Consider the following 13,798-nt stretch of genomic DNA (forward strand, 5'->3'; position numbering starts at 1 on the left):
GAGAAGATAATACAAAGAGTGGAGAGGAAGTATGACAATAGAGTGATGGAGAAAGTATCTAGTCAGATAGCAATCAAGAAAGTTGATTTTTCCACTCTTCTTATTGAGCTAGAATAGTTAGCCAAAAATGAAAATACATCATTTGCAAAGTTGTGTTTTGCTATTCCCTCTTACTACAAGACTATAAGGGAGAAGATGGATAAGATAGATACATATCTAGAGACTAGAAGAAAAGCATTGAGCATGGATCCCAACATTAGTTCACTTTACTTAAAGGGTATGTGCACCAAGTTGTGGTGCCAAAAAGGTGACACCCTTTTTTTTCAATTTTAAATAGCACATACGTTCTATAGTGCAGACGTGATATAGAACATATGTGCTTTAAAAAAAAAAAATTATAAATTGGCTTCATACCCGCAACCCATTCATTTTCACTTCTTTTTCTTACCTCTCCTCGTAGTAGCACGTACGCAAGTTGTAAGAAATCAAACTATTCACAACCTGCCTTGCCAATATGCCTCCTCACCAGTGAATTTCAAGATCATGAGCATGCCATATGTTATCTAAATTTCTTTTTGCATTGTTTGATATGTTTTTTATATTGTTTTGTAGGGTTTTTATATTATTTTGTATGGTTTCTACAAAAAAAAATTAGATTTATTTATTTATTTAGATTTCAATTGATTTCTTATCAAGAAATATCAATAATGAACTGACAAATCCCCAAGAGGCTCAAAACCCTCAAGAAAATCAAAACCAAAACCCTCCACAAGAAGAACAACAAATTTCGCAGCCTGAACCAATTGCAAGACCTCCACCTTGCACACAAGAAAACATAATAAATGAAATAGAAAGAGGAAAAACTAAATTAGAAGGACTCATTGGTCAGTTGAAAGAATGTGGAGAAACCAATCCAATGAGAGCTCAATTGGCATCATCCCTTGAATCCATTAAGACCTAGATAGCTTTTATTAGTGGTCAACTAGATGTTTGGCAGGTTGAGGGATGAACAAAAAATATTTTATGCAAATAAATTGTCATATCAAGATGTTTAAAAAAAAGAAATACCAAAAGGTACAATAATCCAAACTATGGGAGGAGATACCTTGCCTAATGCTTATGACACAGCAATAAAATCAAAGAACATCCTAATACAAGGAGGTAAGTTAGCTCCAAGGCCTCCTATGTCTTTCTTCCCTAATGTTCCAAACCATCAACCAACAATGACTCCTCTTCCCACAACTTCTACATCACAATCCCTTGTCCCAGTCCCTCAAGTTTCCACATCTTCAAATGGGATAGATGAAATAAAACAGATGATGCAATCTCTAATGCAGAACATGGAAAAAAGAGAGAAGAACCTTATAAAAAATTGCAAGATCAAGGTAAGAAGTTAGAAGATCAAGGAAAGAGGCTGGAAGATAATTTCTCTATGATGCAGAAAGTAAGCAACAAGGTGGTGACTTTAGAAAGAAAGCAATCTCAAGGTAGTAAGCCTCATTAATTGCAATATCAAGCTCCCAATAGTGGTAGGCCTCCAGATCCTAATCATTGGAACAATTCTTTTGATTAGAATAGGCAGGGTGGCCATGCATCAACCTCAATTGTAAATCAAAGTAGGGTCATAGTCCCTCAAATCAACATGGCCCAAGATCAAGACTTTTGTCCATCCTACAATTACTCCTATGCCTATTTCATGTGTCAGAAGGCTAAATCTTTTATGGCCTTGATGGTCCAAGAACCTGCAGCAAAAAAATCATACAAGGAGGACCAATATAAGGATGCCTCATATGTGCAAGGACAAGGTGATTTCTCTTTTATGAATCATTAGATGGAGGAGCATTGTAATGTAAACCAGGATTCCATTGCTCATAACACTAGAAGCAAAAGAAGAGCTATGGAAGATGTTGTGCCTCCTCCAATCAAGCCTCAACTTCAAATGCAATATCTCATGAGAAAACAACAAATAATCCATCAAGTACCTTTCAACAGCAAAGGAAAAATCATGGTAGAAAAGATACAAGTGATCCTCGGGTTGTTCCATCTCAACCTCATACAATTGCAGCTCCCAAGGCTTCTACCAAAACACCTACTATGTCATTCAGTGTGGTAGAGCAAATGAAGAAGAAAAATGTGAATATCTCCATGTGGGATGTTGTTTCTACTATACTCATTCAAAAGAGGTTGTTGTAGCAAGAATTGGAAAGAATTGAACCAAAGGATTAGACACCTAGTATGGAAAGTGCCACAAGCCTAGTGCAACCATCAAGGGAGGTAGAAACAAGTAAAAAGGTTAGACCTCCTCCATTCTATGTTTCTCTAATTATAGGAGTCAAGCTACTCCATAATTACATGATTGATTCAGGGGCTAGTAGTTCAGTGATGCCTAGGTGTGTCGCTGATGCTTTAGGAATGAAATATGAGCCCATTGTTAGGGATGTATTACAGTTACATGGTAGTACTATCAAAACTGTAGGAATCCTTAGGAATGTGGAGATGGCCTTACATGCATTCCCTGGTTGTACTATAACCCAAGATATCTCTGTTGCTAAGGTTAAGCCATATTTTGCCATCTATTTGTCAAGAGACTTCACTACCCAAATAGGTGGTTACATATCTTCTGACTGGTCATATATGTTTTTTAAGACAAGATATGGAGCTAATGCTTCAATTAGAGCAGAGCCTCAAGCCCTCCATCATACTGAAACCTACACCCCTAATTCCATCAACATGAATTGCCCTATTCTAGAGATGGATGAGAATGACATAGTGAATGAGCCTATCACTCCCCTAGCAGAGATACCTAATTTTTTCTTGGATGAGTGGGCTGATGCATATCAATTCAATTCTACATCAGAGATCCTTGAGATAGGTCTCGGTACATATTGTATATTGGAAAAGGATGTTCTAGTTCTCAATCTTGTAGGTGCTAAAGAAGATATAAATGGGATATGGAGTATGTACATTGATGGATCAAGGAATAAAAATGGGTTAGGAGCTGGTGTGATGTTGATTTCTCCTGCACAAGTAAGGTATTACTTCTCCTTTAGGCTCCAATTGAGTTGTACTAATAATGTAGCCAAGTATGATTCCTTGATTCAAGGTCTCCTACTTGCTTAAAAAATAGGAATCCAAGCCTTAAAGGTGTATGGGGACAGTGAGTTGGTGGTTAATCAAGTGAGAAATTAGAATATCACCAAAAATGGTTTGCTCAAGTCTTATAAATATAGGGTGTGTGATTTGCTTGAAGGTTTTAATGCATTTAATATTCAAAACATCCATAGAAAAGATAATAGACATGCTGATAGACTTGCAAAAATAGGTGCATCTTATGATGTGCTAGGGAATCTTGAGGAGGAGAAGAAGCAACAAATTAGAGTGGTAGTAAGGCCTGCCATCCCTGATAACAACATCCATTGGCAAGTGTTTGAATTTGATGAGCAAATTGTGAGCTTCTTGTAGAATGAGACAAAATTTTCAGAGAGGAACCAGTCAAAGCTATAGGATTAGTATGGTGATTAGATCATTCATCTCAATTCTAACAAGTTTCCTAAGGGTCTTATTACCTTAGAAAGTGTTTTTAATCCTAATAACCAAACAAGAGGCAGGACCATGAACCTAGCTGCTGATGAAAGTGACTACACCCTAGTCATGATTGCTGATGGAAAGTCTTTAAACATGGGTAAGGTATGTTCTGAAATTGAACAAGAAAATTTTGTTCATCTGTGTCTAGAATTTAATGATGTTTTTTCTTGGACATATGATGATTTAAAGGGTTTTTGCCCAAGTTTATTTCAGCATACTATAGATCTAGTTGATAATGTAAAATCGGTAAGACAAAAACAGAGACTAGTGAATCCCAAGATTGAACCTCTAATGAGAAAGGAGCTATCCAAATTGATTGAGGCCAATATAATTCTCCCTATCAATCACTCATCATGGGTAGCAAACCCTGTCCCTGTTAGGAAGAAGAATAGGGAAATTAGATTGTGTGTGGACTTTAGGGACCTTAACCAAGCTTTCCTTAAAGATCACCATCCTCTCCCTTCTATGGAGAAGATTTTGTCCAAGGTCAGTAGTTCAAAGAGGTTTTCATTTCTTGATAGATTTTTTGGTTATAATCAAGTGCTAGTTAAGGAGTCTGATAGATACAAGACTACATTCACCATCAAGTGGGTTACCTATGCTTATTGTAAGATGCCATTTGGGCTAACTAATGCAGGTGCTACCTTTCAAAAGGTAATGGAGATGCTTTCAAAATATTGACTGACAAGTTTGTCTTAGTTTACCTTGATGATATCATTGTGTATTCAAAGGATGTAGTAAATCATTTTGATCATCTAAGGTAGGTATTCCTAAGATGTAGAGAGTTTGGGGTTTCCCTTAACCCAAGAAAGTGTGTCTTTGCTACTAACCAAGGAAAATTATTAGGACATATTGTGTCTAAGGATGGCTTAACCATTGATCTAGAGAGAACAAAAGCAATACTTGCCCTCCTCCTTCCTAAACACAAGAAAGGGATGCAAATTTTCCTAGGCAAAATAAATTTTGTGAGAAGATTTATTCCAAATCTTGCTCTATGGTGAAACCTCTTACAGCTATGCTAAAGAAAGGTATGGTCTTTGTATGGACCAAGGAAGGGAAGGAAAGTTTTGAAGAGATAAAGACAACCATAGCCTTAGCCCCTACTCTCATGAATCCAAATTTTGAGAAGGATTTCATTCTTTATACCTTAGGTGGTGAGTCAAGTATCTCCGTTGTCTTGACTCAAACAAATGACAAGAATGAAGAGCAGCCCATAGCTTTCTTTAGTGAAGGGCTCAAGGAGTATGAAGATAAGTATAGTTATGTAGAGAAGCAAGCCCTTGCAGTCATTAGAGCTTTAAAGAAATTTAGACACCTGCTGTCTCATAATAAAATTCATTTATTAGTACCCCATGCTAGTGTGAAGGATTTCCTTTTGAGAAAAGATATTAGTGAGAAAAGAGCTGGTTGGATTACAAGAGTGATGGAATATGATGTTGACATCCAAATCATCAAGATAGTAAGAGGGAGGGAGTTGTGTAAATAGATGTTATCATCTCAAGAGCCTGATGAGGAATCTACTATGATACTAACAGAGCAACAAGAAGTAAGAAATAGCGACCCAGGGAGTTGGATGGATGACATGATGAATTTATTGCTACGCAATGGATAACCTCAATGATTAAAAGGACACAATATAGATTACAGTCAATTCCTTATGTCATAGTTGATGGCATCCTATTTAGAAGAGATCTCAATGGAGCCCTACTAAGATGCATTAACAAAGACCAAGCTGAAAGGGTGATCAAGGAGCTTCATGATGGTCCTGATGGTGGCCACTTCTCGGCAAGGAAAACTACAATGAAGATCATGAGGGCTGGTTATTACTGGCCATCTCTATTCCATGACTATCATAAGTATGTAAGGAAGTGTGAAAAATGTGCCTTCTTCTCTAGCAAGAAAAGGCTTGCAGCTCTTCCCCTTCATCCTATTCAAGTGGACCAACCTTTTGCTCAATGGGGATTGGATTTCATAGGCCCTATCAATCCTCCTTCTAGTTCAAGTCACAAATGGGTTTTAGCTGCTACAGATTACTTTACCAGATGGACAGAGGTAGTTGCATTGAAGGATGCCACAGAATCTTTAGTTGTGGAGTTCTTAGATGGAATTGTGACTAGGTTTGGTGCCCCTTCAACCATTATTTTAGATAATGCAAAGTTTTTTGTTGGAGCTCAGATTTGTGCATGGGCAATGGATCATAATATCTATTTGAGCACATCCTCAAATTACTATCCTCAAGGTAATGGCCTGGCTGAATCATCCAATAAGAACTTGATTAGGATCATGAAAAGGATAGTAGAAGATAACTAGAGGTGTTGGCATAAGAAACTGAGGACAACACTGTGAGCTAACAGAATAACACCTAAAAGATCAATAGAGAATTCACCATTTGTGATGGTATATGGTAGAGATGCAAGGCTTCCAATTTCATTGGAATTCCCATCCCTAGAGCTAGCTCATTAGCTGGAGTTGATTGAAGATGATGCCATGACAGTAAGAATGGCAGAGTTGATGGAGCTGGAAGAGAAGAGAAATCAGGCCATGCAGACCCTAGAGACACACCAACAGCAAGTAAAGAAGAGCTTTGACAAGAAAGCCAGGGTCAGAACCTTCAGAGAGGGAGATTTGGTTCAAAAATGGGATGCAGATAGGGAAAAACTAGGAAGACACTCAAAGTTTGATGCATTATGGAGTGCTCCCTATCTGATTACCAGTTGCAAGTAGGCCAATGCTTTTCAGTTAAGCAGACCTAGTGGTAAAATTTTGCCTATCCTAGTCAATGGGATCTATCTCAAGCCATGCGTCTAAGGGTTTGAGATTCCATGTACATAGTTAGTTTAGTTTGTTTCCTATTAGTTCTCTACTTTTCCAAGAAGTGGATAAGCACAACGTTGTCTCTCTGTTAAACAACAAGTTTTGAAGTTTTTGTAGATGGAGTTTTGGTCTTTGGTTCAAGTTGCAGAGACAGGGGTTTTAGGTTTTCCTTCTCAGAGGTAGGGTTAGGGTTTTAGAGTGCTCAGAATCTACATATTTTATGACTCTTTAACCCAATGGATGCTTCAAGCCACTGGTCTTATGCATAGCTATCTTGCGTCCCTTATGAGTCGCCAAAAATGTTACCCATTTTTGCCCCCCCCCCCCCCAACCAAAATTTCAAATTTGTATGCCTAGCCTATCCAATGGCTAGTTCCTAGCTTTTATATTATTTTAATGGCCAAAAATATTAAAAATGAATGAAAAAACATTATGTTATTTCCTTATTTCCTAAGTTTCCTTCTGCTGGCCTGCAACCTTGCGCATTGTCAGATCTCAGAGGATCAACGGTCGACGCATTCTCGCATTTTCAAGATGCGAGATGTTTAAAAAATGTGAGAATGCCCCTTTCTGATACATGGATAGCATGATGTCATGTGAGGTCTTCATCACATTTCAATAGCAAGTTTCGGCACCGGAGGGCACTATGGTGCTATCGAGAAATTGGTTCTTCTCACTATTAGCGACATAGTGCCCAGCCGGTAAAAGAATAGATGGTGGGTCCCAAGTATGCTCCGTTGGATACCAAGGATGAATTTTTTAGATGCATGGCAAGTGGGTCCATTTCTGTCTTGTGGGTTACAGGATGAACAGTTGGTGGCTGAGTTGGAAAATCGATTGGTGCCCACTTCCCCGCATTCTGAGCTTTGTCAGACCTTCTGATAATGTGGGAAAGCAGGTTATTGACACGTGTCCAAATGATGTCATGGTGGATGGTTACAGAGATCCAAAAAGTATGAGTTATGAGCACCATTAGATCTCCCCAAATCAAGGGTTGACGCTTTCCTGCATTATCAAGATGCGAGGAAATTAAAAAATGCGAGGAAGCAGTTTGGCGACACCTGTCTCATTGACGTCATGGGCCCACTTTCTCAGAAGGTATCGACAGGTGGCTTGTCTTCTGTGGTAGCTGTCAGATAGGTTAGAGTACAAAGGAAAATCTTATTGGCCCATCTAATTAACCAAGTACACAGTCTTGCATAGATTTTAATTACCATTGGATCTTCAAGGATCGAGGGGTGATGCTTTCTCGCATTATCAAGATGCGAGGAAATTTAAAAATGCAGGAAAGTGGGTAGCTACCATGTGTCTCTGCAGGACCATTTTCTCTGTGGATCACCAGTTGGATGCTATGTGTTGCTAGGTGTGGTACAAATTGCTGAGGTGGCACCAGGTGTTAGGGGTCTGAGGCAAGAACAAGCACAGTACATGAAGGACTTTCTCAATCGTTGATCTCATGGAGATCAACGATCAATGCTTTTCTGCATTATGGAAGTGCAAGGAAATTTAAAAATGTGGGAAAGTGGGTGGAGGCCATGTGTCTCGGTGGGCCTAGCCAAGGGATTAACATAGAGGCAGCATGGTTAAGGGGGTAGCAGTTATTTTGTAGCCATCACGGTCAGGGTTTAGAAAAGATGGCGCAGTTAGTTAAAATGCATGGTCAATCGTGGGGAGACATGCGAGGTGGAAAAATGATGTAAATTGATTGGTCCACATGGCTCACCCAGTGCCAGGGTTATGTTGACCTACTAATCATGTTAATTCATGAGCCAGGAATAAGGTAAAGCTAGGATTTTATGCAAATCTGATCTTCATGATCGATTCCAATGACCAGGAAATGAATGTGAAACATACAAGAACAGTCTACCACCCTGACCTATTTATCTACCTGGTCAAAGTGACTTAATGGCACATTTCTATCCCTTCAAGGCATTATTTGACACAGCAGATCAGATTTCTTTAGATTTCTATGATTATTCCCTTCAGGACTTGATGGTGGTGGTTGCAGGATAGTTTTGGAGGGAAAATCTCAGTTATGCCAAAACTATAAAGGCAATTTTTGTGAATTTTGTCAAGGTCGATCTTTCTCTATTTTCTCTATTACTACTCTAAAAATTCTTAGTGTAAATTCCCCTATGCCTCTAAACTGTATGATTTCTATCTTATCTCCTTCAGCCATTGGTATGAAAGTGCAAGAATTCTTTGCCTCTTACTGGTGTTTTTTAGAGATCTTTGATCTGCATGACTGTATCCCCTTGGCCTGTGAATGATAATATAAGTGAATCTTTCTTTCCTTGTGTCATTCATTTTGGTTTTCTAATCTGCATGTGGTTATTTGATTAAAACAAGTCTAAATGTGTATATCCTTAGTTTCATTCTGGTTCAAAAGTGCATACATGGGCAGAGTTTGGTTTGAACGCTCTATTTTGCTGCATCACCTCTTTAGATTAGATTAGGTAGATTTTCTTTCATGCTTTCCTTCTCCCTTTTCCTCTCCAAGAGTATTTAGGTGCATCCTGATAGTAAGAGGAAGCCGACCTTCTCCAGAGACTCAACCTCACTGTTCAAGTCGCACAGCTTGGAGGTTGTTTCCATGTTTGACCAGGTTGTCCTCATGCATAGGCTTTGCACAAGGGTGTAAACCTAAGTGACAAAAAAAAGCATGTTAGTCATAATATCATTATTGGTAACAATGTTCCAAATGCAAAGAATTATTCTTTTGAGCTTCTTGCAATGATGAAGTGGCTTACTGAACATGGCTTGATGAGTCCTGGAAACTTCTCCCATTGTATCCTTGCTTTCACCAGTTTGAAGTTTCTAGTTTCACTTATTCAAATGACTAATCTGAAAATGGGTCCTATTAAAGAATCTAATATAAATTCAAAAAAAATATCTAGATTCTAAACAAATCAAAACATAAAATCTATGATTTAAACTTATCTCATCACTTACACATCATAAAAATACAGTCCACCTTGTCATGTGGATAGTCTTTGGGGAGAGGTTGCAACATTGTATTTGGATCCAATTGATCACTCTTTCTCTCTCTCCCTCTCTCCCTATTCAATCTAATGAGCCAACTAGATTTGCTCTATATTTTAATGTCTCAAGTATTTCCTTGTGGTCTGACTCGCGAACTTTCCAAAGAATCTTATTATGTGGTTTTCCACCATATTTTATCAAGTGGACATTTGATGCGACAATGAGGTTTGAATAATGAAGAATCTTCCTCTCTGTTTGTGAGTCCTTGAATAACCACAAGTTAGGGTTCTTCATAGAATATTGTCTAAGCCATGTGTCAGTTACAACCACTGAACCAACATGGTACTCTAAACCTTCACCATCTATAACTGAGTGATCCAATTTTTGTTTGGCTTGGACACAACAACACAATTAATAATATGTCCCTTCTTCATTGTCTTTAGGTGAAATAATAACAAAAACATGGCCTACAATGACAAATGTACAAAATGCGGTCATTAATTCAGAAAATACTTAGGTAAAAGTTATAAAGTTACATATTTAAATTACAAAGATATATAAATATATATATTACTAGGTTGCACTAGATCAGACAAATAGTCAAAGTAAATAGATGAATCCATCTGTACCATTTCTAGTGCTTGTGGGGGACAATAGGGGTCAATTGGGTCCAAAAACAATATATCCCATTTGTGCACCCATTCAGTTGACTCGTAGTCATCCCAATTTTCCTCTACACATGATGGACAATAGCATGCCATTTTTCATGTGTGGATACTCCACGAACCTACATCAAAGCTTCTAAAAGAGTGTAACTCACTAGATCCTATTAGTGTGCAACAATTCTGATATGGTGCAATGTTAGTATTATCTACAAACAAAAAAAATCTATGAACCATAGACTCGCCTTTCTTACCTGGACCCATTGTAGCATTACACCACTGGACAATAGATTTTGCATCTTTCAATATTGCTCCATATTTGTACTTTAGTTCTTCATGAGTTAAGGCTCTTTTGATGCACGCTCTTGCACCAACATGCTCTGCCTTTCCATGACCAGCCTCTGTGAAATTCAGCATATATTGAATTCTACACAACCTATGCATCTTGCTCAACCAATAGAACATCTGTGCATTCTTGAATTGAGATGCGTAATTGTTTGACCAAATAATGTGTTAATGATATGTGATGCCCCTATTAGCCAAATCTCCATTAAATAGTTGAAAACAACCTTGTACAAACTCTGTAGAATGTGATCGATCATTGCTAATGTAAAAATGGTACTCCCTCAAAATCTTCCTGTCATCCTCTATACTTGTCAGTGAATGCATGCATGTTAAGTGAACAAATATGGAAACCTATTGAGAAGTATAATACTTTTCTTGCACCTCATTTTGTGGTTGTAGTGTGTAGTTCTCTATGAAGTCTACAACTAAAACAATGGTATCTAGTGGAAACATATCTTTGCACAACTTGAATTGCAAATCCAGCCATTGAGCTCTATGTGTATGCCTTGCATACTCATAAATAATCTTTTCATGAAAAATCTTCATGAACTCATACACTGGAATCTTTTTAATGACTAAATCACATCTTTTTCCCTATTTCCCATTTTTTAGATCATATGTCACTATCTTAAATTTTCTATAATCTACTATTTCATTTCCAATTGCATGTGTACTATCCATATGTTGACAAGTTGATAAAAGTTGCAAAGAACCACAAAATAAGCATGATGTCTTGTAAAATTTTTGGTCATCCCCTATTTCACATAAAATGTTGGATATGAATTCCCTTGAAGATCTTGGTGGCTCATTCATATCATAATCCTGCAAAACTAACTCAAAATGCAAAAACACACATATATGCCTAAAAACATCAAAATGGTTAGAAAATTCAATATGTATCCTACAACAACAAGTTGTGTGTGTGTGATTTATCTTGACATAAAAAGGTTTACTCATCTCAAAAAATCTTTGACTTATTCAAATTTGAGGATACATACCAATAAATTTTGCAAAAAATTGTCTGAGTTGAGTCCAAAAAATGTTTCACATATGGGTCATAATTTTGGCTATCAATCCTCCTTATTACAACATCTCTTTGATTAGAGGAAACACATATGTTATTTTTCCAAAAATCTTCGATCAATGATTTCAAAGGTTCACCAATTTCTTTATCCTTTCATGGTAGTCTACCACTAAATGTCCATAACTCTTTTTTTGGACCTTCCAATCTCTCACGCCTTAGCAAGGCTCTCCTTATAGTACCTCTACCAATTTTTAGTGTTTTTCTTGTCTTTCTCATGAGTCAAGATTTCTTCATTTTGCTACTTACTATTGTCGATGTAAGTACTCATCTTGTGATATTACTATCTTTGGTGCATGATTTAGAACCCACTTTGTCATAAGCCCTCATTAGATTCTTTACAATGCTTTTTTCATTTGAATCGTCTATCATTCTTAGCCCAAGAATCTTCATGATAGGCCTAAATATCAAATTCCTCATCATTTTAACAAATAATTGGCATTGACCTATAATATTTAATTCTTCAAAAAATAATCTCCACATACAATTAACTTTTCTTTGACAAGTACGCTTGCTAATCTTGTCAGGCATTGATTTCAAAAAGTTAGTATCAATATCAATCAAATATTTTGGTCTTCTAAAATGAATTCTAGAAGGTGTTATAATCTCTTCCATTCCCTCAATAGTTTGAACATCAACATAAGGTTGAGTGTATTGCGTACCTTGAATTGAAAATGATGTGCCTTGGCAATAAGATGCAAAAGATGGAATATCACCTACTTGATGTGTTGATGTTGTGTCTTCAACATGACATGATGGAGTGTGTACATCGTCGGATCTAAAAATTAGTGTCTCTTCAACATGAGAGGATGATATGAATCCAACATTGGAAGATGATGTAGCTTCACAATTCAATTGTCTTCTTGAGCGTAATAGTCTCATTCATTCTCTTTGTCTTTCCAATTCTTCCTCTTTGTTTCTTTGCATCAGTGATTCTTAATCCTCTTTGAAAGTCAATTCTTCATTATTTCTTTGTAATTTTCTTTGTTCACATAGTAGTTTCATTTTATCTCTTTTAATTGCCAAATCTCTCTCCCTATCTTCATTTGTTTCAGTTTTTGGTTTCTTCCTTGGCATGATGATGATTTCTACATGTCAAATTATTCAAATAGTTGAATTACTTACAAAGTGTAAATTAAAAATTATTCAAATACATATAAAAACTACAATTATTTGAATGAACACACAATATATATCAAACAACTTATCAAATTTCTAACCATTTTCGAAATTAACATTTCATTCAAACATACAAATTTCAATGAATTCACTATATATTAACAACATGTCAAATTATAATCAAATTTCTATCTATATATCAACAAAAAATATTTAAAAAGGATTGCACTAACCTTTTCTATACAAGGAATATTTAAAAAGTCTTCAAATCGTGTATCCAATGATTGAATTTGGTGTTTTCTACCTTCAAAAAGTCTTCAAATAGTGTTTGCTATGTTGAAACCTGTGATTTCTGTCAGGAATAACGGAAATGCACAACAGACCAAAAGGAAAGAATGGATGAAATGGGCCCCAAAGTTTCTTTTTTGACCATTTTTGGGTGATTTCACATACTGTGTACACACTATAGCACGTATGCACTATGTCAAAATACATTCCTCTCATCCTGCCAACTCTCTCTCTCTCTCCCTACTCTCTCTCTCCTCTCCCATCCCCTACTCTCTCTCTCACTCTCCCTCTCCCATTGCCTACTCTCTCTCACTCTCCCTCTCCTACCCCCCTCTCCCATTGCCTACTCTCTCCCATCCCCTACTCTCTCTCCCCCCCTCTCCCATCCCCTACTATCTCTCTCCCCGTCTCCCATACCCTAATCTCTCTAGATCTCCCTCTCCCACTGCCTACTCTCTCTCTCTCTCTCATCCTCTCTCCTCTCTCATCCCCTACTCTCTAGATCTCTCACACACACTCCCATCCTCCCTCTCCCACTACTCTCTCTCTCTCTCTCTCTCTCTCTCTCTCTCTCTCTCCTCTCTCTCTCTCTCTCTCTCTCTCTCTCTCTATCTATCTATCTATCTATCTCTCCTCCATTCCCCTACTCTCTCTCACACTCTCTCCCATCCCCTACTCTCACTCTCTCTCTCCCATCCCATTCTCTCTCTCTGCCACCTCCTACTCTCTCCCATCCTCTATTCTATCTTATACACACTACCATCCCCCCCCTCTCTTTCCCTCTCCCACTCCCTCTCCCACCACCCTAGTCTCTCTCTCCCATCCACTACTCTCTCTCTTAGGTTACTCTCTCTCTCTCCCCTCTCCCATCCCCTAAACTCTCTTTTATAGATACCACACTCCATCCCCCTCTCTCTCTCTT

The sequence above is a fragment of the Cupressus sempervirens genome, chromosome 4, assembly GCF_028749045.1.
Source record: "Cupressus sempervirens isolate cs-2001-9-10 chromosome 4, ASM2874904v1, whole genome shotgun sequence".
Classification (NCBI taxonomy): domain Eukaryota; kingdom Viridiplantae; phylum Streptophyta; class Pinopsida; order Cupressales; family Cupressaceae; genus Cupressus; species Cupressus sempervirens.